At 34.9% G+C, this 26,957-nt stretch overlaps 1 long non-coding RNA gene across 1 annotated transcript in view; it reads right to left on the bottom strand.

Annotated features, from left to right (window-relative positions):
- Positions 1 to 26,957, bottom strand: part of LOC138936986 (uncharacterized) — a 129,154-nt gene that overhangs the window by 44,616 nt on the left and 57,581 nt on the right. The gene's annotated exons all lie outside the window — the stretch shown is intronic.

Genomic DNA, 26,957 nt, shown 5'->3' with positions numbered 1-26,957 from the left:
ATGTTGATATTGATCGCAACCAGATTATAGTGAGTCTTATATAGTGCTATCTTTTCCGGTATATAATATAATATACTTTTCATTTGTACCAAAAAACCACACATGTATATTATCATTTTAATAAACTCTTTCAAGAAAAAAGATAATTTTATATTTTAAATATCATATTTTATAAATCTAAATTATTATAACATGTATATGTAAATATATAATATATTATATTAGTGAATAAAAATTAATTCAAATCTTTTTATATTTATAATACAAATAATCATCCCTGAAAGATTGATGTTTAAAAAAATGCCTATCGAAAGATTAATGGAGAACTGAAATATGTCCCAGACAGCACAAAACATTCTCAGGATCATCCTGAATATGTCCAGGACGGTTCAGGACATTTGTAGGATGTTTTAAGATATTATCCCAGACAGCACAAAACATCCTCAGGATCATCCTGAATATGTCCAGGACGGTTCAGGACATTTGTAGGATGTTTTAAGATATTATTATAAATATATTTATAAAAATTTAATATGCATACATAATTATTTTTAGTTGTGTCGACTATTTAATATAATTTAGAAATCTTAAGTATTATAATAAGTATTAATGTCCTATAAATGTCCACTGGATAACCTCTGGATGTCTGTAGGATATATCTGCCCTGTCTATTATATTGGATGTCTTTTGGATTTCCAGAGGACATATACATGTGCAATTAATTGTTAACATTAATTTCATTTAATATTAATAATTGAATTTGATGCGCACATTTTCATATATCCAAAATTATTATTTATTTAATATTTTATGAGAAATGTTACTGTTCGCAACATTCCAAAAACTTTACAAACAATAGAGTATTCAATCGCTAGTTCGTTTGTTTACCGCTATGCGACACGCGAACTCGTATTTGAGATTTGGTCATGAGAATTATATAAAGCTTACAAAGAGCAACTGACAGGAAATTACAAATGTAATTATTTTCTATCAGTTCAATTTCTGATGCAATCCCAACATAGGGAATTCAGATATTGGATTGTTTAGAAAATATTACACAACTCAAACCCGGGAGCCAAAACCTAAAATATTCATGTACAGCACGAAAGCCTCAAATATTAAAGAACGGTGAACTATTTTTAATATTAGATTTTTAATATTGGCAGTAAATAACAAAACATAATTTTAATTTATATTGAAATTTTAAAATTTGCTCCTTGAAACATACGAAAAATATCCCTAACATATCCTATAAAAATCCTTAGGATGTTCCACAGGATCTCCCTGGATTCTCCAGAGGTTAATATATGGCTATCATTTACTCTTCCTCAGGACATCCAGAGGAGATCTGAGGATTACAATGGGATATCCTGAGGATATCCTGCATGTATGTCCTGGATGCCCTTTGGACGTCCTAAGGACATCCTTGTGCTGTCTGGGGTAATAAGTAACACACAATGGCGTGTGTTATATTTTGTAAGATTTCTTTACTTGAGTTTAACGATTTTAAAATGCGTCGAAACTAAAAAGTCAAACAAATTTAGATACTCCCATTAAGTTTAAATCGACTCTCCTATACTATAACATTGTGGCTTCATGCCGATGCGTATCGGGCAATCCTATCTCGCTATCTTCCTCTCTTTATTCGCGAAAGTGAACGAGAGAGTACTGCGAAATGTTTATCGGAGTTATTCCGAGGACGGAACAAACGGCCCAATGTAAGCAAACTTTGCACAGGAACGGCAGCTAATGCTAACTTCGGTTGCCGTTAACCTCTCGTCGATTAATCCGACGAAACTGTCTAAGATATTGCGGAAAGAAATTTCTCACGACAAACATGAAGCAAAGTTTTCGAATAAGACGATCCATTTTGACAGAGAAGCCAGAGTCGAGAAAATGTATCCGATACATTATAAATTTTACAAGATTTATCGATTTCCAATACCATAAAGTAAAAAGATATTTTTCGATGATTAAAATTTTAGAATTCAAGAAACCGAATTTCTCTTTCCCGAGAGATCTTTCACGTTTATTTAATATTGCGAAATAAAATTTTTGTTATATATCGAAATTTTAACATTTTCAGTAGTAAAAATTGCAGCTTCTCCTTTAATATTGCTGATACTTATACCTTATGCTGCCAAGACAAAAATAATAATTTTTGCAAAAGCGGATTTCAGGTAATATTTAGACATTTTATTTTAGAGAAAGATAGAAAGGCAGGAAATTATCTCGCATCGTAAATATCTGCCTGACATGAAAATATCATAGATTTTATTATGTTTGCGTGTCTTTTTATGTGTTCGATAGCGATCGTTACGCGATGCGACATTTTATGATGTGCGATTTTTTTTTTTTTTTTTTACAAATATAGCGTGTCAAAATGAGAAAGCGGATTAAAAAAAAAATTCTGTTCTGTACGTCTCCTTTCTATAGACAATTTGTTTTGACATTAGATCCAGGTTCACTATATAATTTTTTAAACATTTGTATTTGTTTAACTGCTGTACACTATTTGCTATTTGATTTATCGCGCGAGGGAGAAAAATTAAGAGCGCTATTAATATTCGATTTAATGATAGAATATACATATATAATGACAGAATATCCAATGCAATAATTAATTTAAGCCGCGATCAATTTATTAATCATATTACTTCCGCAAAATTGCCCTTCCTATCGAATATTCTTCATAAACTATCGATTTCGTAATTGCAAATTTATTGTCCCTCTTACTCAAAAATAATTCTAATATCTCATTTTATCGCGCATAAAGTCCATACTCTGGATAATTAAAAATTATTTTTATAGGTTAGGTTGTTTTCTATTCTTCGGAGCGTTACATTAATTTGGATTTCATTTTTAAAAGGGGATAAGTATATTTTGTAGACAATAGGTGAAATATACATGGTTAGGCAATGTATATGTGATTTTTGCTCGGGATAGCATCTACTACATTCTTATGCGGCTCACGAGCACGGATTTGTATACACTCGACTCTCCAAGTACCGAGCATATGGCCCTTTATCTGGAAACTATACACCGTCCTTTGGGGTATGCGGTATGTGCAGCTTAAAGAGAATACTTCGAAATAGTTTCACAGGGAATCGACGTTTTACAACGTTACCATCGTTTACGTTATTCACGCTACACGCGTTACCGATTTCCCGATATCCCGTCCAGAGTTAGAAAACACCGCGTATATTCGCTTTCCGTTGTCGCTATTGTTATCCCCTTTTTAAAGTGACGATAAAGCTAGTTTTTTTGCCGAAAAATATAACAATGCGCGATGTAAATGTTTTCTCGAAAAAAAAAAAAAAAAAAAAAAAAAAAAAAATTGCATTAAATCTTTTTTACACGAAAACATTGATGTTTGCCCATTTCGTAATATCTCGCTTTTTTTCCACATAGATCCGCCGAGGAAAAATACAATATAATAGTTTCTATTTATCACGTTCAATACGATCTTTTCATAATCAGAATTGTACTTGGTAAATTATGCTTTTCAATTTTAAGCGGAACAACGGATTCGAATATCAATGTCGAGTGTAGCGGAAACACGTTTTGTGCATTAACGATCGTAAGTGTTGAAACCAGCGTTGCTTCCGGCGCTTACGCTGCTCATATTCTAATAGTAGATTAAGTCGACGTGTATCGTGGACGATGCGTTGTGTAATGTCCGCGCAATATAACACGTTAGTGCGCTAATATGTGTGTATATATATATATGTATTTATATATATATATATATATTTATTTACATATATATACACACACACACACACACACACGCCCGTGAATATACATTTTAGCCAGGGCGCGTAAGCCTTATGTTTGCATCTAAATATAAACTTAGTTTGCATAATCTCATCTGGTGTGGTATACACGTGTTGGTACTTTTAATTTTGCAAATAACGTCCGGCTTATGTCTGCCGACGTCGGTAAAACTCGGCCGACGCGTATAATAAACGCCATTTATCCCGGGAGGGGATAGAGAGAGATATCTCCTTCTTCCTCGCTATCTCGCGCGCATAAATATTTCAATTAGATTTCGTTTTAATTAAGTCTAAAATTGCGTGTCTCGCATACGCGACGGCACAAATTTATCGTTACGTAATGTTTGCATTCCTAATAAACGGTATCTTCGTTCTAGGAAAACAGTGGCGGATGAATAAAATTTTGCCAATTAGCTGCTCGTATTTCAATAGCGAACGTTCTCAAAATAATTTTTCAATCATAGATGTATCGAGAGAGAAATATATAAAATTTTCTCAATATATTTTTCAATTATTTTTTTCGCAATCTCATAAATTCACTATATAATTGATAATTGATTTATCTTTTTGTTTGTAATTTCGAAAAGTTTTCTACGAAGAGGATCAAGTGATTTTGTATAACGGATACAATACGATATATATATATATATATATAACAAATCTGTCGAACTTATTATAGAAATATGGTAGAAGAAACAGCTGTCAGCAGAAATTGCAAGATGAAGGATTGCTCTTTGCAAATGTAAAGAAACATATGTAATGGATGTGGGGGAAATCGCGATTATATGTTACAAATCATCGTTTGCTAGACACAAATTTTCTTTCTTACAATTCTCGAAAGCTGAAGAAAATCACAGGCTTGAGTTTTTTTATTCGACTTGTTTCTCTTTTTCGTTCTCTCGAGTATAAAATTTCGCGTTTGGCCGCAGACATCTAGTACGACGATGGTATTCCGCTATTGACAAAACCAGCGTATTCATAAGTCTATGGGAAGTTGGCAGGCTCTACCACGATTCCGTTCGTAATTTCCCTTCCATTATTTGCTTCTCTTCTTTTCTTGCTTTTGAATCTTTTATCTTCGAAAAACAATCGCATTGAAATCGTGCCGCGTAAAAATAACGTCACGTTGAGAGATTGCCCGAGTTCTTTAAATAGACAATTTCAAGATATTTTATATTTTCTTGTACTTGTAGTAAGAGGAATTTTTCATATTAATTTGGCGCCAAGTGTCTCTTAATCCTATTTGTGTCTTCTTTAACTTAAGCATCTCTGAAAAATTTCTTTGATTTTTTTCTTTTCTCTCGACTTCTTTCAACGTCTAATTTTTTCGATAGTTTTTTTTAATAGATTTTTATATTTTACTTTTTTACAAATCCGAAAGCTTCCGATCATGTTGAGCCATATTTTAAATGACACGCTATATTAATCAATCATTTTAACTCGAGCGAGGATAAAGTTCGTCCTTCGCTCACAGTCGATAATGTTTCGCGTGATGTAAAATTCGCATCGTTAACACTCGAGCGCGTTTCAATTAACCCATCATAAATTATCGCTGGCGGAACAAAGGATGGGGACATCAACAATGTTTTTCTGACAGGTGCGCTCGTCGTATTTCTTTCCTGTACCGTCCTATATATAAACAGTACTGTAATCGAGACGTCAAAATTTTAAAAGAGATAAAAATTTAAGGTACACGAAAAAAATTGTATACGCGCAAGGGACCCTCGACATTTTTAAACAAATTCTTCGATAAATATGTGACGCCATTTATAAGATTTTCTTTTTTCATTTTAGTTTATACATCGCGCACTATTTCTTCAATGTACGTATAGTTAATTTTTATATTTAAAATATAGATATCTAAATAATGCAATCTCTTCAAATGAGATGGTTAAATCATGAAAATGATTTATTGCTATATTTTTCATTATTTCCTAAATAATGCGTTTGGCTTCAGGCAAACAGTACTGTAATCGAGACGTCAAAATTTTAAAAGAGATAAAAATTTAAGGTACACGAAAAAAATTGTATACGCGCAAGGGAAACCTCGACATTTTTAAACAAATTCTTCGATAAATATGTGACGCCATTTATAAGATTTTCTTTTTTCATTTTAGTTTATACATCGCGCACTATTTCTTCAATGTACGTATAGTTAATTTTTATATTTAAAATATAGATATCTAGATAATGCAATCTCTTCAAATGAGATGGTTAAATCATGAAAATGATTTATTGCTATATTTTTCATTATTTCCTAAATAATGCGTTTGGCTTCAGGCAAACAGTACTGTAATCGAGACGTCAAAATTTTAAAAGAGATAAAAATTTAAGGTACTCGAAATAAATTGTATACGCGCAAGGGAAACCTCGACATTTTTAAACAAATTCTTCGATAAATATGTGACGCCATTTATAAGATTTTCTTTTTTCATTTTAGTTTATACATCGCGCACTATTTCTTCAATGTACGTATAGTTAATTTTTATATTTAAAATATAGATATCTAGATAATGCAATCTCTTCAAATGAGATGGTTAAATCATGAAAATGATTTATTGCTATATTTTTCATTATTTCCTAAATAATGCGTTTGGCTTCAGGCAACAAAATGTCCAGTCACAGCACAAGTGTGTACATATGTCTCCCTCGCCTTCTCCTGGCTTCAACATCTATCTTCACCAACGGTATTATACTCCCTCTTCCCGAGAAAGAGAGAGGACGAGAATAGTCGATACAAGAACCAGGTGTTCGGCTGTTGGAAAATCGATCACGATGCAGCGACGACCGCGACGGAACTCAGGAGCCGGCCGGTGTAAAATTTGGCCGTGCGTCAATCGGTTCCAAATTTAGGCCCGGTTTGCGGAACGCCCGCGCGAAGACGTATCCGCCGACTAAATCCATCTCGGATCGAAACGTTTCGATGGCGTATCCGGTCGTGCATCGAACGTTTCGCTTTTGATAAATCCATCTGGCCGTGACGGCCGTAAACTGCGACGGTTTTGCGAACGTGCCTGAAAATCATTGCCGCTTTACGTCGGTCTATTTCGCGCTTAACGTCCCCGGGTACGACTGTGCGATTTATCTTCGAACATGGCGTACGTCGGGAATTCCGCCTGTGAGATTTCGTAATATTACTCAATCTAATAGTTTCCTTTTTCTATACGCGTAAAAATATCCTACGCACGTTTCAACGTGCTTTTATCTACGATTCTATGGTATATTTTATTCTAAATTTTTCCAAGTAAATTTTAGTGAAAAAAATTTCTTTCGCAAAGAGAACGCACGCCTGTTCGCGTGGCAGTCGATAAAACGCAAATAAAAGCGCATAAATATTCATATAATCAGGCAAAGACTTGTCTACTTAGCCCTACTCGTGTTAATAATAAAGTGTTCCCCCCCTTTTGACACTTAATTTCAATTTTTATTCGCCCATTTTCCTCCATCGTATCAGTCGCGATAAAGCGCGACGATGATCACGGAAGGTAATTTCGATCTTGTTTGCCGAGCAGAATTCTCGCGGCGTGTATTATATCCACTTCCGGATCGTTCGCGGAAATCATCGGATTAACTGGATATTTCGCATAACGGCGATATAACTATGCGCAGTCGCGGCTCGAAGATGGTCGCTAGTAATTGCAGTTCGGAGTCGTTGAATGTGCGTATCGAGTCTGCGGCTAACCGCGTGCATGGCATCGCTTTCCTCGCAGATAGCGATGGAAACTTCGAATTCGCGTATAGCGGTTTTCCCGTAAGCCACCGATGGGTCGTCATCGTGGTTGCAAAGGTAAACTTTGCGATGCGATAAAAGAAGCTTCTACGACCAACTGATGTTCCAACGAAAAGCAAACCGACAAGTTAAGAAACTGGGGAGAGCTTATCGTTTGCCAAACAATTCGAAATAAAAGAGGAAACGGAGTAAACGTATAATTAATAATTATCTTTTATAAGGAATCGTTTACAGTATAAATATACTGTATATAAGTACAACTTTATACGTATGTAAAATAGATATATTATATTTAAAAAAGACAAAAAAGATTTTGCAGACAAAAGTTTTCTTTTTTTTTTCCCCCAAAGGATCTTTTAAAAGGATTTATTTATTCGATTAAATGTCAGACGACGTTATCTCCGCACGAGCAAACTTATTCCTGTATATGACGATATAGAAAGGTCTCTATATCATTCTCAGCGTTTCAATTGGCATATGGTTACGCGTGTACACGCACGCGGACGCGTTCGCGAGTTGCACGTGCCCGTGCATAAGCTGTCACGTCCAGAGAAACTGTTTATTCGAAAATCGGGTTTGAATTGTTACTCGCACGGATTTTCATATCCTGTTTACTAAACAAACCGCCCATTTCCCAACAATATCGGGCATTTTACCGTACGTTTGTATCCAGGTTGATCGCGGGACCGACATAATCAAGAGGAAAAATTCAATTTTCAATTAAGATCGTATCTCCAAGAGAGCGAAGGATAATAATGCGCGTCTTTATCGAATATTTTAATTTACAGTTGTAAAATTTTCAAAACATTAATTCACATCTTCAGCGTCATAATTATTTCGTGAAATCTAGATATTTCAGGCAATGAGATAAAAACAACGACTATTCAAATTATTCCCTATTATTTTAAAACGTTAAAATCAACGGCGATGCATCACGCGAGATCGTTAAAATGATAAAAGAAAGGAAAAAAAAAACAAATGTTAGTTTCCAGCCGAAAGAGTCTGTTTGAAAACAGCTACAATTCCGGACAAATATAACTTTTCACCTGCAAATAGGTTTATCGCAGATTGCGTACACGTGAAAATCAGAAAGCTATTCCCGTACGGCGGTATTATATGCGTAAATAGAATAGCGCAGCGCAAATGTACGAGCGATATGCAGAACACGTGAGTCTAGTAATAGTCGACGAGCGCGAGTGATAATTGTGAAAATGTCTATCGTATATTTGTGGAATTTCGCGGCAAATTATGCCGCGTACACGTATGCACCGACACCAATCGTATCTTTGACATTTCGTTTACGCGTCGACGTACTTTGTGCATTTCTCTCACTGTAACACGATAAAATTCAAATCAATTAGGTGAATTTCATCAGGGTTGGGAAAGTTACTTTATAAAAGTAACTCGTTACCGTTACCGTTATTTTTTCTAAAAAGTAACTCGTTACCGTTACTCGTTACCGTTACAGTTACTAAAAAGTAACGAGTCGTTACAATTTCCGTTACTTTTTTACAATACAAACTAATAAATTATTTTGCATAAGAAAAACTTTTAAAAAATTGTAAGCAAGATTTCATTCAAGGTTTATTACAAAATAAATGATTAAATTTTATCGAAATTCTTTATTAAATTTTAATAAAATTTGTTGCTCCATAGTATCATCATTTAAATGCCCTCTTTGTGGTGTTAATACAGAGCCACCGATGCTAAACATTCTTTCTACAGATGCACCGCTTGGTAGAGGCTGTATTATATTTAATAAAAAGTTTTTTTAAATTTTGGATAGTCGTTTAATTTCTATATTACAATTATTTGATTTTAAAAACCGTTACAATTCTTCTCGTTCAGATTAATTTTGTATCGTTTTTTGCTCAAAAATAAAAAAATCATCGTGATCGTCAGATTTTCCAGCTTTTGAAGAATTTTCAGTTGATCGGATTCCCAATAAATCCTCCAAGTAATTTTCAGCACGTTTTCTTTTTTCTCCGGTCAACCAGTTTAACTTAAATTTTGGATGTAAACATGCTGCTATTATTAATTCTTTTGTTTCAAATATTGTAAGAAATCTAAAATCAAATATAGTAAATTAAGCGACATTGTTTGTTTTATTGAAATTAATACTTTTGAATCAATAGTTTAAAATAAAATAATATTTTTCAATTAAATCCTTATTTAAAATTAAATAACATATGTATTAATCAAATTAATAAGTTACCTTTCATTTAAACCTTGCTGAATAGCTTCAACTAATGAATGGCAATCTATAAGGTCAGATTTATTGAGATTTTCTAATTTTCGTTGCAAGGTACTTAGAACTGGTAGTAAATGAGATTACAACATAATAAGAATGCTAATTGGTCGATTTGCTTACGGCTTTACGGTTAAGATAAAAATTTTATCACGCACAATAGCAAGAATAATATCTTAAATAAATCAAAAAATTAGAAAAAAGTAACGATAAAAGTAACTGTTAAATTCGTTACTCGTTACCGAAAAATGTAACGAAGTTACTTTTTCCGTTACAAATAAAATTTGTACTGAAAAAAAGTAACTGTAATGGTAACGGCGTTACAAGTAACGCGTTACTTCCCAACCCTGAATTTCATGCGCATTGCGAAGCAGCGACATGAACAATCTATTTTCTTCAATTAATTTACAAAATATTCTTAATTTAAAATAGAAAAAAAAATGTATATTTCGTCAAAATAAAATTTGTCATAATATATATATCTGTGTTAATAATTCAAACGCAGACTTAAATTGTAATTTTAAAGAAGATCGATTATAATCAAATTTATTATGATAAATATAAGAAAATAACGAGAGCTATTATTCTTATTATCTTATCATGTTTTTATCAAAACCGTATAACGTTGGGTGTATTGATTTTATCGAAGTAAATGCAATTTATCGGAGGAGAGGGCGAAGAGATAGCCGGGAAAAAAAAAATGCGATTTAATGATACGATGTATTTTAGACTGCCCGCGACTGTCAGAAATATTGTCCGACGAGAAGATAAACTGCCGTTTCGTATCGTACAAATAAGTGACCAACAAAGAGAACGAGAGAACGATAGATCGTACACGTATATCTTTCGTTCGAGCAAGGGACAAATATACACATGGTATACAAAATACATATCCAATTAGCGGCGAAGAGCCGCGTCCACGCGAGGAATAACGAGCTAACCGATGACGAGGAAACCGAAAGTTTTTGGGGGTCGCGCGACAGTCGGGGATGTCTGAGAGAGGTAGGGAAATAGAAGGGGGAGGGGGAGAGGGGGGAGGGGGAACGATGTGCCGTGTCGAAACGTTATTGCCGTTCTCCAACCCCCGGGGAGCTCGCAGACGATAAGGACACAAGCCGGGGGATATATAGTGGATGGTTACGTGACATTTGAGGATTGACATTAAAACGGGAGAACGGTCGTCGCTGCTCTCGTCGACATTTCGCTAATGCCACCGGAACCCACCTTTAAGGGGACGGCGGTGTTTTTACGAGAAAATCCGACGGGAGTTTTAGAGTGGTCGTATTCTCACTCGTCTCACCCGCGGGAGACGCATCTTCGCGCTCGCGCGTCCCGCGGGCTGGAAGATGCTGGAACGACTATGACCGTGGGATATATATATATATATATTTTGTGCCGAATTACGCGAGAGAACCGTAGCTTCGTCGGATAAACGGCGTGATTGAGCGCCGTATCGCGAATGGCAATTCTTTTTTTTTTACCTTGCGACGACGAATCCGAATGTTTCCCGCACCCTTTCGATTTTCGCAAAAATATCTCTCCTATAAATTTGCGAGAAATGTATATCTCTAATTTTTCTTAATGAAAAAAGAGAAACATAAATAATGAAAAAGAAATTTATATATCTCTATATGCTTGTTCTGTAAAATATTCCAAAGCAACATAGTATTTCTAGAAGCTCTATGCCACATTTTTAAGACGCGCGTCCATCCTATATTAAGAACTATTAATTTAGATCATGTATGCGTGAAACGTAAAATAAATGGATGGAATTAATTCTAATAATTTACAATTACGCAGGGTTGGGAAGTAACGCGTTACTTGTAACGCCGTTACCGTTACAGTTACTTTTTTTCGGTAACTGTAACGGTAATGGCGTTACAAATTTTATTTGTAACGGAAAAAGTAACTTCGTTACATTTTTCGGTAACGAGTAACGAATTTAACAGTTACTTTTATCGTTACTTTTTTCAAATTTTTTTATTTATTTAAGATATTATTCTTGCTATTGTGCGTGATAAAATTTTTATCTTAACCGTAAAGCCGTAAACAAATCGACCAATTAGCATTCTTATTATGTTGTAAAAATGCTTGAATGTGATTGATCAACTTATGGCTCTTGCAGACCAGTGCGATGACGCGACGCGCGATATCCAATGAGAGCTTTATCTTTTCGGAAAAGCAGAGCTCTCATTTACTACCAGTTCTAAGTACCTTGCAACGAAAATTAGAAAATCTCAATAAATCTGACTTTATAGATTGCCATTCATTAGTTGAAGCTATTCAGCAAGGTTTAAATAAAAGGTAACTTATTAATTTGATTAATACATATGTTATTTAATTTTAAATAAGGATTTAATTGAAAAATATTATTTTATTTTAAACTATTGATTCAAAAGTATTAATTTCAATAAAACAAACAATGTCGCTTAATTTACTATATTTGATTTTAGATTTCTTACAATATTTGAAACAAAAGAATTAATAATAGCAGCATGTTTACATCCAAAATTTAAGTTAAACTGGTTGACCGGAGAAAAAAGAAAACGTGCTGAAAATTACTTGGAGGATTTATTGGGAATCCGATCAACTGAAAATTCTTCAAAAGCTGGAAAATTTGACGATCACGATGATTTTTTCATTTTTGATCAAAAAACGGTGCAAAATGATTCTGAACGAGAAGAATTGCAACGGTTTTTAAAATCAAATAATTGTAATATAGAAATGTTAAACGACTATCCAAAACTTAAAAAACTTTTTATTAAATATAATACAACTCTACCAAGCGGTGCATCTGTAGAAAGAATGTTTAGCATCGGTGGCTCTGTATTAACACCACAAAGAGGGCATTTAAATGATGATACTATGGAGTAACAAATTTTATTAAAAATTAATAAAAAATTTCGATAAAATTTAATCATTTATTTTGTAATAAACCTTGAATGAAATCTTGCTTACAATTTTTTAAAAGTTTTTCTTATGCAAAATAATTTATTAGTTTGTATTGTAAAAAAGTAACGGAAATTGTAACGACTCGTTACTTTTTAGTAACTGTAACGGTAACGAGTTACTTTTTAAAATTGGTAACGAGTAACGGTAACGCGTTACTTTTTAGAAAAAATAACGGTAACGGTAACGAGTTACTTTTATAAAGTAACTTTCCCAACCCTGCAATTACGTTTATAATACTGTGTTTCTTACCTTGAGACTCTCTGCCACGAAGCTCCTTGATAATTACCCCTTCCAGTATAATCGCAATCAAACGGAAAATTGTTGATTAAAATCGATATTATAAAATAATTCTAATTTAAATTTGTTTCATCACAATTTTCATAGATTTCCAACAATTAAAAATCCATACATATCTAACATTAAAACGAATCGGAGAGATATCGGTATAAAATAAAAATAACAAGATTACGCTGCGTTTAATTTCAAATGGACGATGATAATAGAGGATATTATCGCTCGTGTATAACTATCTGTTGCTCTACATATCTCCGCAAGCATTTATAGAATCGTTTCTTATGCGACAAGGACGCGGTCTGCTCGAATATAAAGTATTTTTAGATCCGCGTATCCGTCGTACCTAACTCGTTTCTCTTCTCCTCCCTCCTATCCGTACCCTTACTCGGCGGTTTATGAACATAATTTATTTCTGTTATCTATATCTGTGCTATTTTCGCATACTTGGGATGATATCCCTCGCTCGAAACACTAATGCATAGCGCGATCCAACGCATTGCAACGGAATCGCACGGAGAAACTTGGCAGTTTGTAATAGTTACCGCAAGGATTTATTACAAAACCAAATGTTATTAAGTTTAATTAAATTTCAATATTACAACTCTTATAAGAGATTTGTATTCTTCGCAAAATATTCTATGCTTTCGCATCTATAATTTTTCATCCGAGAATCTCTGTCAGTGAATCTGGATATCGCGCGACATCTCGTTATACTAAAAAAAAAAAAAAAAAAAAAAAAAAAACTGCCATTTTCCAAGATAGTAATTTAATATACAATATGCGCGCGAAGATTACATTTTTTTTTTTTGCTTTATACGATATTACGATATCCGTTGCTCCAGAAATTTTGACATAAATTTTAACGACAGATCCTTTGAATGTGAAATCGTAATGTTCGATCCAACTTCTCTTCCACTGAATATCTTCGTTACAGAGCTAAACACTCTCCTCATTCTTCGTCCAAGTTTCTTTACGGCAAGATATTGATGGTACGCGAAAAGAGCTCTCGAGATCCATCGCACGGGGAGAGAAAGGGGGATTCGTCCTTGGCTTTAGCAGGGTTTTAAGCGACGCTGGCACGAAATCGTGTAAAAATAAGTTCACCGAGGTTAACAATCCGCGAGGACTGTACGCGGCGCTCACAGACAACGAGCACGGGCGCTATTACTCTTGTTACGAGCTCCAGTAAAACGACTAGCACGAGTAAGAAAGAGCCGAACGGCAAGTAAGAAGAAGAAGAAAGGGAGCCGGGAGCCGTCATCGTCGTCGTCGTCCTCGTCCTCGTCGTCGAGGGGATAAAAAGCACGCGAACTCTCCGCCGCGTCGACGTCGAAAGTTTGTCGGATCGACGAAGAGAGAAGCGAACGGTGAGAAGAAGAGAGTTTAAGAGACCGTCGAAAATCGAGCGCGGCTTCGAGAGTGCGAACCCGCTAAACGAACGAGAAGCCGAACACGTCAATGTTATTTTAAGATGTTTACAATACCGGCCCCGAGAACACGCACGGCGTAAGCCCTCCTTGCGTGCGATCGGATACATATGCGGGTGGGCGCCGGAAGTGCGCACGTGCCTGCTTTGCATTTACGCTGTTCCACGCTTCTACGTTTTCGGGATAAGAGAGGCGAGAATACGGCTATATTGTTCCGTATTCCGGTAACGTCGTCCCTTGTCGCGCGCGTTTTGCTTCAGCTCGTTTAAATAAATTATTAATGGGACGCGGAGAGAGAGAGAGAGAGAGAGAGAGAGAGAGAGAGAGAGAGAGAGAGAGAGAGAGAGAGAACGTTTATCCGCCGCACACCGATAAGTAGCCGTCGAGAAGTTATTGTGTGCCGAGTGTTTTATTGTAGATACATCCGGGAGAGAGATCGTGCATTTTTCCTTCAAGTCGCGTGCCCGTGCTTTAATTTCCCACTGGTAACGGACGGAAAATAGTATACTGCGAAATATCGCGTACATTACATTTCTCCATGCGATTTTATTCCCATGTTAATATTTTCTTCGAGTTTTATGCACACTTTGTAGTATTTTCTTGCGACAACGGAAAACGATATACTTTCTCTCAATAACTCATTAATATTAATTTAGAACGTAATCTCGACTAAATGCGACAAAGTTTCTTTTCAAATCCAATCCCAAGAGAAAGAAAAAGAGAGAGAGAGAGAGAGAGAGAGAGAGCTGCTGAGAATTATTTGACGTACGAACAGGGTTGGGAAAGTTACTTTATAAAAGTAACTCGTTACCGTTACTCGTTACTAATTTTAAAAAGTAACTCGTTACCGTTACAGTTACTAAAAAGTAACGAGTCATTACAATTTCCGTTACTTTTTTACAATACAAACTAATAAATTATTTTGCATAAGAAAAACTTTTAAAAAATTGTAAGCAAGATTTCATTCAAGGTTTATTACAAAATAAATGATTAAATTTTATCGAAATTCTTTATTAATTTTTAATAAAATTTGTTGCTCCATAGTATCATCATTTAAATGCCCTCTTTGTGGTGTTAATACAGAGCCACCGATGCTAAACATTCTTTCTACAGATGCACCGCTTGGTAGAGCTGTATTATATTTAATAAAAAGTTTTTTAAGTTTTGGATAGTCGTTTAACATTTCTATATTACAATTATTTGATTTTAAAAACCGTTGCAATTCTTCTTGTTCAGATTCATTTTGCACCGTTTTTTGCTCAAAAATGAAAAAATCATCGTGATCGTCAGATTTTCCAGCTTTTGGAGAATTTTCAGTTGATCGGATTCCCAATAAATCCTCCAAGTAATTTTCAGCACGTTTTCTTTTTTCTCCGGTTAACCAGTTTAACTTAAATTTTGGATGTAAACATGCTGCTATTATTAATTCTTTTGTTTCAAATATTGTAAGAAATTTAAAATCAAATATAGTAAATTAAGCGACATTGTTTGTTTTATTGAAATTAATACTTTTGAATCAATAGTTTAAAATAAAATAATATTTTTCAATTAAATCCTTATTTAAAATTAAATAACATATGTATTAATCAAATTAATAAGTTACCTTTTATTTAAACCTTGCTGAGTAGCTTCAACTAATGAATGGCAATCTATAAGGTCAGATTTATTGAGATTTTCTAATTTTCGTTGCAAGGTACTTAGAACTGGTAGTAAATGAGAGCTCTGCTTTTCCGAAAAGATAAAGCTCTCATTGGATATCGCGTGTCGCGTCATCGCACTGGTCTGCAAGAGCCATAAGTTGATCAATCACATTCAAGCATTTTTACAACATAATAAGAATGCTAATTGGTCGATTTGCTTACGGCTTTACGGTTAAGATAAAAATTTTATCACGCACAATAGCAAGAATAATATCTTAAATAAATCAAAAAATTAGAAAAAAGTAACGATAAAAGTAACTGTTAAATTCGTTACTCGTTACCGAAAAATGTAACGAAGTTACTTTTTCCGTTACAAATAAAATTTGTACCGAAAAAAAGTAACTGTAACGGTAACGGCGTTACAAGTAACGCGTTACTTCCCAACCCTGCGTACGAATACCCGAACAAATATATGTAGTCCATTTTTTCTTACTTTTCAACAATACTAAATGAAATATCAATCATTTTTTATATCGAGAAAAATTTGTACAACAACCAAAGCGCGTGGCTTTATCGCAAAAGTATACAATCGACAATGAGTTCGCGTTATAATACACGACGGATACGCAGGGTTGGGAACGTTACTCTATAAAAGTAACCCGTCACCGTTACCGTTACTTTTTGTAAAAAGTAACTCGTTACCGTTACTCGTTACTGATTTTAAAAAGTAACGCGTTACCGTTACCGTTTACTTTGGAAAGTAACGATTCGTTACTTTTTTTTCGTTATATTTTTGTTTCTCGTAATGCTAAAATAAGCTATTAGACATTAGATTATAAAATTATTTAATAATCAATATTAAATGTAATAATCTATGTTACAATTAAAAACTCTAAACTAGTCTCTATTATATAGCGAGCGTTTTTTTTTTTTATATTAAACTTATTTAATGATTGTAATTTTTTATGTTAATATATCTTTGCTTTTTAATACGCTTATCTTTATTGAAATTTAAATTGTAATTTATAAATTTGAAATTTGTCGAAAATTTTTATCCAACATTGCTTTTAAATATTGATAAGAGAAATATTGATATTATTAAGAGGGTATTCCAATATTCGCTATCAGTATTGTAAAATCTATAATTTACATTACTATAGATTTTCAGTACTGGCAGTGACTATCGGAATGCAGCAGCCTATGATAGAAGGCTAGAAAATATTTTTCAAAAAGTACATCTATGGAATAGATATAAGATGAAAGTAACGGCTAATTCGTTACCGTTACCGTTACAAACGGAAAAAAGGTAACTGTAACGGTAACGACGCGTTACAAGTAACGCGTTACTTGCCAACGAAAAATCCAGAAGTAACGCGGATTCGGGGATCGCCGGACAACTCATGGAATTCAGAATCGATCGTCCCTACTCGAGGTAATCCAGGGGGAAAATGCCGCGGTTCTTCCGAGATAATAAAATCGCGAAAGGTAGACGCGCGTCGAGAGCGCGTCGTAAATGCGACCGATAAAAGTATTATATGTTCCGCGGAATTATAGGTTGCAACGCGCGCGCGAGACGAAGATTCATGCTCATGTGCCGGGAGAGCTTTGGAATTTCTCCCATGAAGTTTAAGGGGAGAATCGCGAGAGATCTCGTAACCGCTTTCGGGGTTATGCGATTTTTAGAACGAGCGACGCGACGCGATAGAAATGCGGGGGAACAACGTCGGAGAAGGATGGGATGGGATAATAAAAGTTACGTCTCTCAACGACACGACAATAACGAGCATTTACGTAGAGCATTGTCATAAAAGTAACCTATTTTTGGATAAACCGTAGCGTACACCCGCATTTACCTCGTCGAGGAACGTAACGGCAGATCTCATTGACGAATATTGTTGCCCGTAAGAAAAAAGCGACCGTGTATAAACGACAGAAGAGCGTCAAAGAGATACGAGAAATAGAATATTTCGCACCAATTTATTCTGTATCTAGTATGTTAAAGATTTTGTGTAGCGGACTGATCTTTACGCGCGAATTAATTAATTTTCGATAAATGATACCTAAAATACGACGACGACTATTTATAAAAAAATATATTTCGCATAATGTATATTTGTTTAAATTAAAAATCTATAAGCGTTCATTTTATAGCAAATAAAAATTATAAATTGCCATATTTACAAGCTATAATATTACGTAAATATTTACAGTTGAATATATTTTCTATCGCGCTTTCAATTTCTCGTGCGTATTTAATATATTTTATTATATTTAATTATATATATGTGTGTCATTTTCAAATTCAGAGAACAGAGTAATACATGAATGGCCGAATTGAGAATATAAATCGCAACATACACGTAAGGTTCGTCGTTTCGTGTACGATCTACCATATGTCGGGAATAAGTGAAAAGTGCCATACGATCGATCATTGTATTTTGTTTATTAGCACACGCACAATCTTAATTAACCGTGTTTTCACGAGTGCTTGTGAATAAGTAGTAATGGAGCAACAAAGGATGAAGAAGAGAGAAGAAGGTCCGGAAAGACATCGGGCAACATGTAGAGCAGCCATGAGATAATTTATTTATTACTTTTGAATTTAATTGCTCGTTATCTATTTTACATCGTTAATAAAGTATATGTTAAAAAATATTTCAATTATGTTTAAAATTCACACGTACAATTATCTATGTTTGTTCGGGAGTCGATTTGGACGAGATCGCCCGAAAACTGAAATACACGGGTTTAGATAACAAAATTCACGAGATTGAATTTTATGGAAAACTTTATTGTGTGATACTACTAGGAGCGAGCGACGAAATGTATTCCGCAATTATTATCGGATCTGTTTTTACGCAATTATCTTTCGCGTTTCGGATATCTTGATGAACTTCTTGCTAGAAGCCCTCGCGAATTATGAAATCTTGAACGCGGACGCCGAAGATTTCACTTTGACAATAACACGGTAAGAAACAAAATTTTAAGACACTATAATTTGAGCTGCGATGACACGCGATACACTTCGTTAAGAATTAATTTTCGCGAGAATAATAAAATTATTGAAGGAGGTCGGAGTTTCGACCAGCTCGAATCGTCGTCGTAAGCGGAACTAACTCCAACGACTGCGAATACTCGCGCTCTACCCATGTCAACAATAAAGGTTTTTCGACACACGTCGTTTGAGAGTCCGGATTGTTTATCAAAGTTTTTCGACTCGAAGGACAGCGCACGAACACAATCGGCTGAGCGCGACTCTTATTTACTCGCTTTTATTTTCATATAACAATTACTGTTTAAATTTCCGCGTAAATCGTTGGAATCGCGCGAACAGCGATTATAAGAATTAAATTCTTATACTTATTATATATTTTGTAAAAGTTTAAATATATATTCGAAAGAATTTTTTTTCACCATTTACGTAAAGCTTTTGTATTTCTATATATTTAAAGAACGAATAAAGAATTCAATCGCGAGTAATAATTATTTATTCTTTGACATATTAATTATTTTGCACAATATGTGCTTTTTATAATTTAAAAAACAATTTCTGTCATGATTTTCTCTACCCAAAACAATTATTAATTCTTCCATTATTCTCCAAAAGATTGACGTACGAATAATCACTTTGCGTGGATGAGCCAGAATTGGCCGAGTTTTTTCAATGAAAAGAACCGAAGAAGGTGAGATAAAGGATTTAAAGATTTAAATAGCTCATTTCTCCCAATCTCGAAGATTCGATATTCGACTATCTCAAAGGAATAAATTTCTACCGTTTCGAGATTCGTCATTCGTCCATTCTCTGTCTATTTATTCTCTTTCCGCTCCGCATTTGCGCGTGGCATCATATATACGAGTAATTGCACCCCGCGCCCTTTTCGTATATAATCTAACCGATGGCGGGGGGGTCTGTGTTATCGCGTCGTATAACACCGTAATTTCAATCCTCGCGAATATATCATTTCGTTGTCCCCGGTTATATACCGGAGCGCATCCGCGTTTGCCAACGTGCGCGTGCATTCCGCCCTGTCACATGGACTATGTATAGACCACGCTCTCTCGTCGGGGCGCTCGTACGGCGCCCGTATGGAATATTGAAAATCGATTAGGGTATCAGCCCCCATCGAATAAATATGTCGGCGCGCCCTATCTCTCGTCCGTTGCTGCGCCCTTCGGTCTCGTCAACGTGCACCTTCGGCGTCGCCTTCAACGCGCATTTCTTGCGGAAACTGCGGAAATGTCGTGCCGAGGCCTTGTTACGCGTACGCCTGTTTTCGAGATAGTTTACGGACACCCCGTTTATCGTCAGGTGTTTTGTAATTTAGCGATATTAAAAAAAAAAATTGGACTCTCAAAAAAAAGTTGATATTTATTGCGCGACGTTTATTATTACAGCGATGCGAATGGATAAAATTGACCGCAATATTATTGGGGATGGTGATACTATGAAAATTGATCATCGTCATTTTCGTGCGTAGGGAAGCGCGCGTGGTAGTATTGTCATCGTATTTTACAAGAGATATTTTTATAAATATTTTACACGTATTATTTTAACATTTAAATACAAAATGTTCGATTTTTCGGGACGAAATAATTTGAAAGCCAGTAGAAAAAAAAGATTTCAATAATTGACTCGAGCGAGTAACTATTTCAATTTTGCTTTCGCAATCAACATGCGTGAGCGCTAAATTTCGCGTCGTTTACGATACGTGATTTACCGGGAACGAGAGAGAGAGAGAGAGAGAGAGAGAGAGCGCCCAATAGAATTCTTCGCAGCCTCCTGTAAATCTTCCTAATGAAAGTCTCCGCGGGAAGGTTCCTACAGGATCGTATTAAACCTGGAAAGCTCTGCTTAAAGGACCTACCTCCGGCAACTCTTGTGCCAGACATCGTATGCGAGAACGTCTCGTTGTCAGCACTCTCCCTCTCTTTCTATTATAGCTTTTTATTAAACATGCTTGAAAAAAAAAAAAAAAATAAAACTTCTTATTCCTTAAAGTACTATTCGTGTAATTTTGGCAAAATTTGAATAAGTGAATTGTGTATATTTTGTAATTTTGCGGACACTACTCTAGTACATTTGATGCTTTAAATACGGATAATAAAAATCGCGAAAATGTATTATAGAAATTGACTGAAAGAAAAAATAATTACGAGAATTTATCCCCGCAATAATAATAAATCAATTATTAAAAGTAAAATGAATAAAGAATAAAAAAAATTATGACAAAGCAAATTAAATGGCAAAAGTGCTTGCAATTTGACAGTTAAATAGTCTTGATTTAGCGTTTAAATTTAAAAATCAAAATCTATTGTATTTTATAATAATAAAGAGAGAAGGTTAGAATAACGTGGAACCAGAATAGACGATGAGATCCATATATGTATAGTACGCTCGGATGCGAATAGAGAAAATTAATCGATACGAGCTGCTGGATAGATATAGGCCAGAGTAAACGAACTTACTCGATCCGAGACGAAACATTATTACGCGCCCCAATGAATTCGATCAGTTTCCAACATTGCATAAGCCGTCATCGGCAGAAGAAGCCGCCGCGGACAGAAGCTGAGGTGGATCGGTCCGAGGAGAGAAAGAGAGGAGAGAAACGCGGATTATCGATTGCGATATTCGTGTCGGTATTTATGCCGCTTGATGAGAATAGATAGGCTTCCATATGGACTTGCATACGCAGTTGCGATTTAGCTCGCGCGCGTAGAGCGAGCTGTCAGTAAAGAGTATCGGAGTCCCTTTGCGCGTGCCTTTATGACGCGATAATCGTATCGTTGCGAGCAATAAATTTACTTGTCATCGTCGTAACTGCTCGTAAAAGAGATACTTACGCGTACAACTCTATACTATTACGCTTATCAACCCCGTTCAGATTTTATTGTCTAGATTTAATTCCTCTTACGGCAAAGTTACACGTTTGCTTTTGCATTTTATCGTCAATAATTGTTGAAATATTGTCGGGAAATTTGTCGCGAAATTAATCTCAAACTTTACGAGATACATAGATCTAGTATCCCCGAACATTGATACTTCGGAGCATTCTAATAATGTTGCAGATTTCTGAGAAAATTTATGTTTTCATCATCAATTTGCATTTAATTGTACGAATAGATTTATAAATGTCGCTTCGCGAAGGTATCTATTAGTGAAATTTCAAATTCACGATCCGCGATAGAAGATTCATCTTTCCTTTTCACGGGAACTTAAATCGTTTTTATTTTATATTTTATCGTTTTTATTAGTCGGTTCATTGTTTTTATCGTCGGCCAGATATCGGCCAACATTCTATCCGCATCTTCCGTTTCTATTTATGCCTCGGTTGATACAGGATTTACGAGCCAACGCGAGTCCACCGACGCAGGATGGTCCACTTAACTCCCGTTATCCTATGCAACCGGTTTATTTCCAGACTGGAGAAAAGGATGTTCTCTCCACGCAAGATGTAATAAAAACGCCCAGACGCTTGTCCGTGGATTAGACGAAGCCTGTTCTCTTAGATGAATTTAAAAAGTGGGATAATCTTTCTCACGTAAAACAATTCATGCCGTATAAATTATAATTAGAGTAATGATTAATTAATCCGACCTCTTAATCTGTTAGGGGAGATAAAATTATATAAAAGGGCGAAAAATAACCCGCGCGCTTCGGAAAAAAAAAAAACACGAGAAAAAGGAGTAAAAATACGTTATTAAAAGAATTCTTTAAGAGAGAAAAGCTGATAAAAATTAATATACAAAATAATATATCTCGCATACGTATAGAAATAAAATTGTTAATTAAGAAAAAGAATAATAGATCCGTGCAATTTTCTTAACGTCAACCGACACTTATATTTATATCCTGTTCCATCAGGCGAAATGTGAAAGCGTGCGCTTAAAGAGCGCATCTTGTATAAATCGACTCATCTCCCGGTACCAATTGAAATAAAATATTTGACCGGTCGTGGATGAAGATTAACGTGGGACGATTACGGAAACACGTACGCCGCCAACGCCCGTGAGGTCTAATGAAATTTCAAAGTCATTAAACCGATCGCGTTGTCCGTATTCCCGGTTTGACGAGGGAAAGGGAAAACCGGGGGAAGAGAGAGAGAGATAGAGAGAGAGAATGAAAGGGGAGAGAAGGGCGAGCCTACTTCCAACTTTGAAAGGTGATAGGTGACAATTTGAAGACGGAGGTGACTCGGTTAGGCGGCGACGTCTCCTGGGAGACTCTTCAATTTCGCGCGAAGAAGACCGGAAGTATATCACTCAGCGGTCCCGGACATATTGACACTCCGTCCGGGCTTGAACTACGGCATGCCTTATTAAATCTCCCCGGCTAAATTATAGCGGACGCCATTCACCGCCGTCGCAGCGTACTATATAGATACCGCTTCGTTATTGCTACCTGGGGCACCCCAGATAATCTTTTGATATCGAATTTTGTCTAACGGATAGATCGATTTTATATACATCTGAATGAGTTTTTTTTTTTTTTTTTTTTTTTTTTTAATGGCACTAGATATAAATTCTAAAAGCTTTTTTCGAAAAGATTGCAAAGCATACTAAATTACTGCGCGATACAACATTTGCTTTTTGATTGAAATTTTTTTTTTTACAGAAATCTATCACGTCGATAAAATTAGAAATGCAATTTTTCTTTGATAAGCTATTTAAAAAAAAAAAAAAAAATTTATATATATATACGTAACAGGCGATCAATAATGCATTAAGTCTTCCGTATTCAGAATTATAATTACTTGGCAAAAGCGCAGAGCGCCTTTATGGGGCCAGAATGGCGCGGAGAGCTTGTAGCGCGTGCGGTAAAAGCTCTTAAACCAGCTACATTCGTGTGTTATTCCGAACAACAACCGCGTGTATACTGCGTGCGTTGTATCGTTAAAGGGTTAAACCGCAACACTTATGTTCCTCGCGTTAATACTCATTTACAGCTTCAAAGATATCGTTATATTGTTCTTCCCAAAATGAAAAACTTCCGCCGTAGCGAATCACCATGATACATAATTGTCATTTAATATTTAATAAATAAAAAAGTTTCTCTTAATTCGAGACTGATTGTGTAAATCGACGGTTGCGCGTCCCACACATTTTTATTCAGCACGCTTCGCGATGTATTAATATCATTGCCAGCCGGTCGCGACGATAAAGATAGTCCACGCTTGCTCCATATTACGAAAGTCGGAGGAGGGAAAAAAGACGATTTTTCTATTATATCCTTAATAAAAACGGCAGATGTAAGCTAAGTGGCACTCTGGAAAAACGGAGCTCTCTATTAACCTATTAATTAACCGAAAGAGGTTGATGTGTTATTAGCCCGAATTATCCGAATGTAATTGTCGATAGGGAGAGGAAAAAATTCTCTCCTTCTTTGCGAATATAAAACTTAATTTGATAAATACGTTGAGAATTAAAGGAAAGTTCTTTTTAGATAGAGAGCTCGATTGAAAACATTTCGCTCGTTATTAGCTGTCTTTTTTGTTTCTCTTGCGGTAAACGTGGCCTCTTCTATAATGAATCGATTCGATTACGATAGTTGAATTTTGATACTAACAATTATCGTCTAACCGCAATCGATAGATTCATTAAATAACGTTAATTCGTTTGTTATAATTAACGTTTCGGTGAGTAGAGTCGCGTGATTAATATTAACTTTAGCGTTTAGTTGCCTTCCCACGTGCATCGAATAGCTCTGCGCTAATCCGGCAAGTAGCAAATGCTAAAGAGAGCGGTAACTAATTTTGCAATGTAATTATTAATACTAATTCTGCAATATAATTACCAAAATACCTGCGCGTCAAACAATTAATATCTCATTGAGTTTAATATATTTTATTTTACGTCGATCTCATCATTTTGTCTCTTTCAAAAAAATTGTCATTTCCTTTAAAGTGTTAATAAAATAAAGAAGCGCTATACGTAGATAATTTGAGGAAAAAGGAGAGAAAGTATAAATCTATACAGAATGATAATGTATCGTAGCTCGACGTGGTTCTTCTATAACAGCCTGTGAATCGTACAATATCATCGTACAAGCTCGCGATTCCGTTTATTTATAATACTCGCGGAATTACAACAAAAGTATACGCTGTGATGAATTTTGAGAGCAACGTGTTTTTTTCTTTTTTTTTTTTTTTCGAGCACGAGCAGGCACCTGTCACGTTTGAATTTCGATCGCGTCAACTCGCCGTTATTATTTTAGGACGATGAGAGGGAAGCCCTGAAGACGACCTTAAGATCACCTAATCGAAAGTTTCTGTACGCTTTCCGACACGTGCCCCGCTAATATGTCAAAGCGAACGTGAGAACCGCGTCGACCCGGTATTCCCGGAACGTGTCGGGTTTTTGTGTGCCTCGATCAGGGTTGGAAACATTACTCTATAAAGGTAACGCGTTATCGTTACCGTTTACTTTGGAAAGTAACGATTCGTTACGTTTTTGTTTTTTGTTAGGTTTATGCTAAAATAAGCTATTAGATTATAAAATTATTTAATAATCAATATTAAGTGTAATAATCTATGTTACAATTAAAAATTCTAAATTAGTCTCTATATAGCGAGCCTTTTTATTATATTAAACTTATTTAACGATTCTAATTTTTTATGTTAATATCTTTACTTTTTAATACACTTATCTTTATAGAAATTTAAATTGTAATTTACAAATTTCAATTTTGTCGAAAATTTTTATCAAACATTGTTTTTAAATATTGATAAGAGAAATATTGATATTATTAAGAGTGTATTCCAATATTCGCTGTCAGTATCGTAAAATCTATAATTTACGTTACTATAGATTTTCCGTACTGGCAGTGACTATCGGAATGCAGCCTATGAAGGCTACAAAATATTTTTCAAAAGATACATCTATTGAGTAGATATAAGATAATGAAGAATAAAAAAATAACGATAAAAGTAACGGCTAATTCGTTACCGTTACTTGTAAAAAATGTAACGACGTTATCGTTACCGTTACAAGCGGAAAAAAGTAACGATCGTTACCGAAAAAAACGTAACTGTAACGGTAACGACGTTACAAGTAACGCGTTACTTTCCAATCCTGGCCTCGACACACCGAAAATAAATAGATTGGAGCGTGACAAGTTACTTACATTTTATTAATAAGAATTTAGCAACAATATTACTAAATTTTACTTTTTTAATACATACAATTATATATAATCTATAATTAAAATTTTAAGTATATTTTATATTCTCTCCCTTTCTCCCTTTTAACGTACACAAATTATACGGTTAATAATCTTGTGTATTTGACAGGGTTGGGAAAGTTACTTTATAAAAGTAACTCGTTACCGTTACCGTTATTTTTTCTAAAAAGTAACTCGTTACCGTTACTCGTTACCGTTACAGTTACTAAAAAGTAACGAGTCGTTACAATTTCCGTTATTTTTTTACAATACAAACTAATAAATTATTTTGCATAAGAAAAACTTTTAAAAAATTGCAAGCAAGATTTCATTCAAGGTTTATTACAAAATAAATAATTAAATTTTGTCGAAATTCTTTATTAATATTTAATAAAATTTGTTGCTCCATAGTATCATCATTTAAATGCCCTCTTTGTGGTGTTAATACAGAGCCACCGATGCTAAACATACTTTCTACAGATGCACTGCTTGGTAGAGGCTGTATTATATTTAATAAAAAGTTTTTTTAAGTTTTGGATAGTCGTTTATCATTTCTATATTACAATTATTTGATTTTAAAAACCGTTACAATTCTTCTCGTTCAGATTCATTTTGCACCGTTTTTTGCTCAAAAATGAAAAAATCATCGTGATCGTCAGATTTTCCAGCTTTTGAAGAATTTTCAGTTGATCGGATTCCCAATAAATCAGTACTCTGCGTTGATACCACTGCTT

The sequence above is a fragment of the Polyergus mexicanus genome, unplaced genomic scaffold (assembly GCF_030449975.1).
Source record: "Polyergus mexicanus isolate NDT 795.1 unplaced genomic scaffold, iyPolMexi1.0 SCAF_10, whole genome shotgun sequence".
NCBI lineage: Eukaryota > Metazoa > Arthropoda > Insecta > Hymenoptera > Formicidae > Polyergus > Polyergus mexicanus.
Note: the sequence above shows the minus strand (reverse complement) of the source record. Positions and strands in the feature narration are given on the sequence as shown.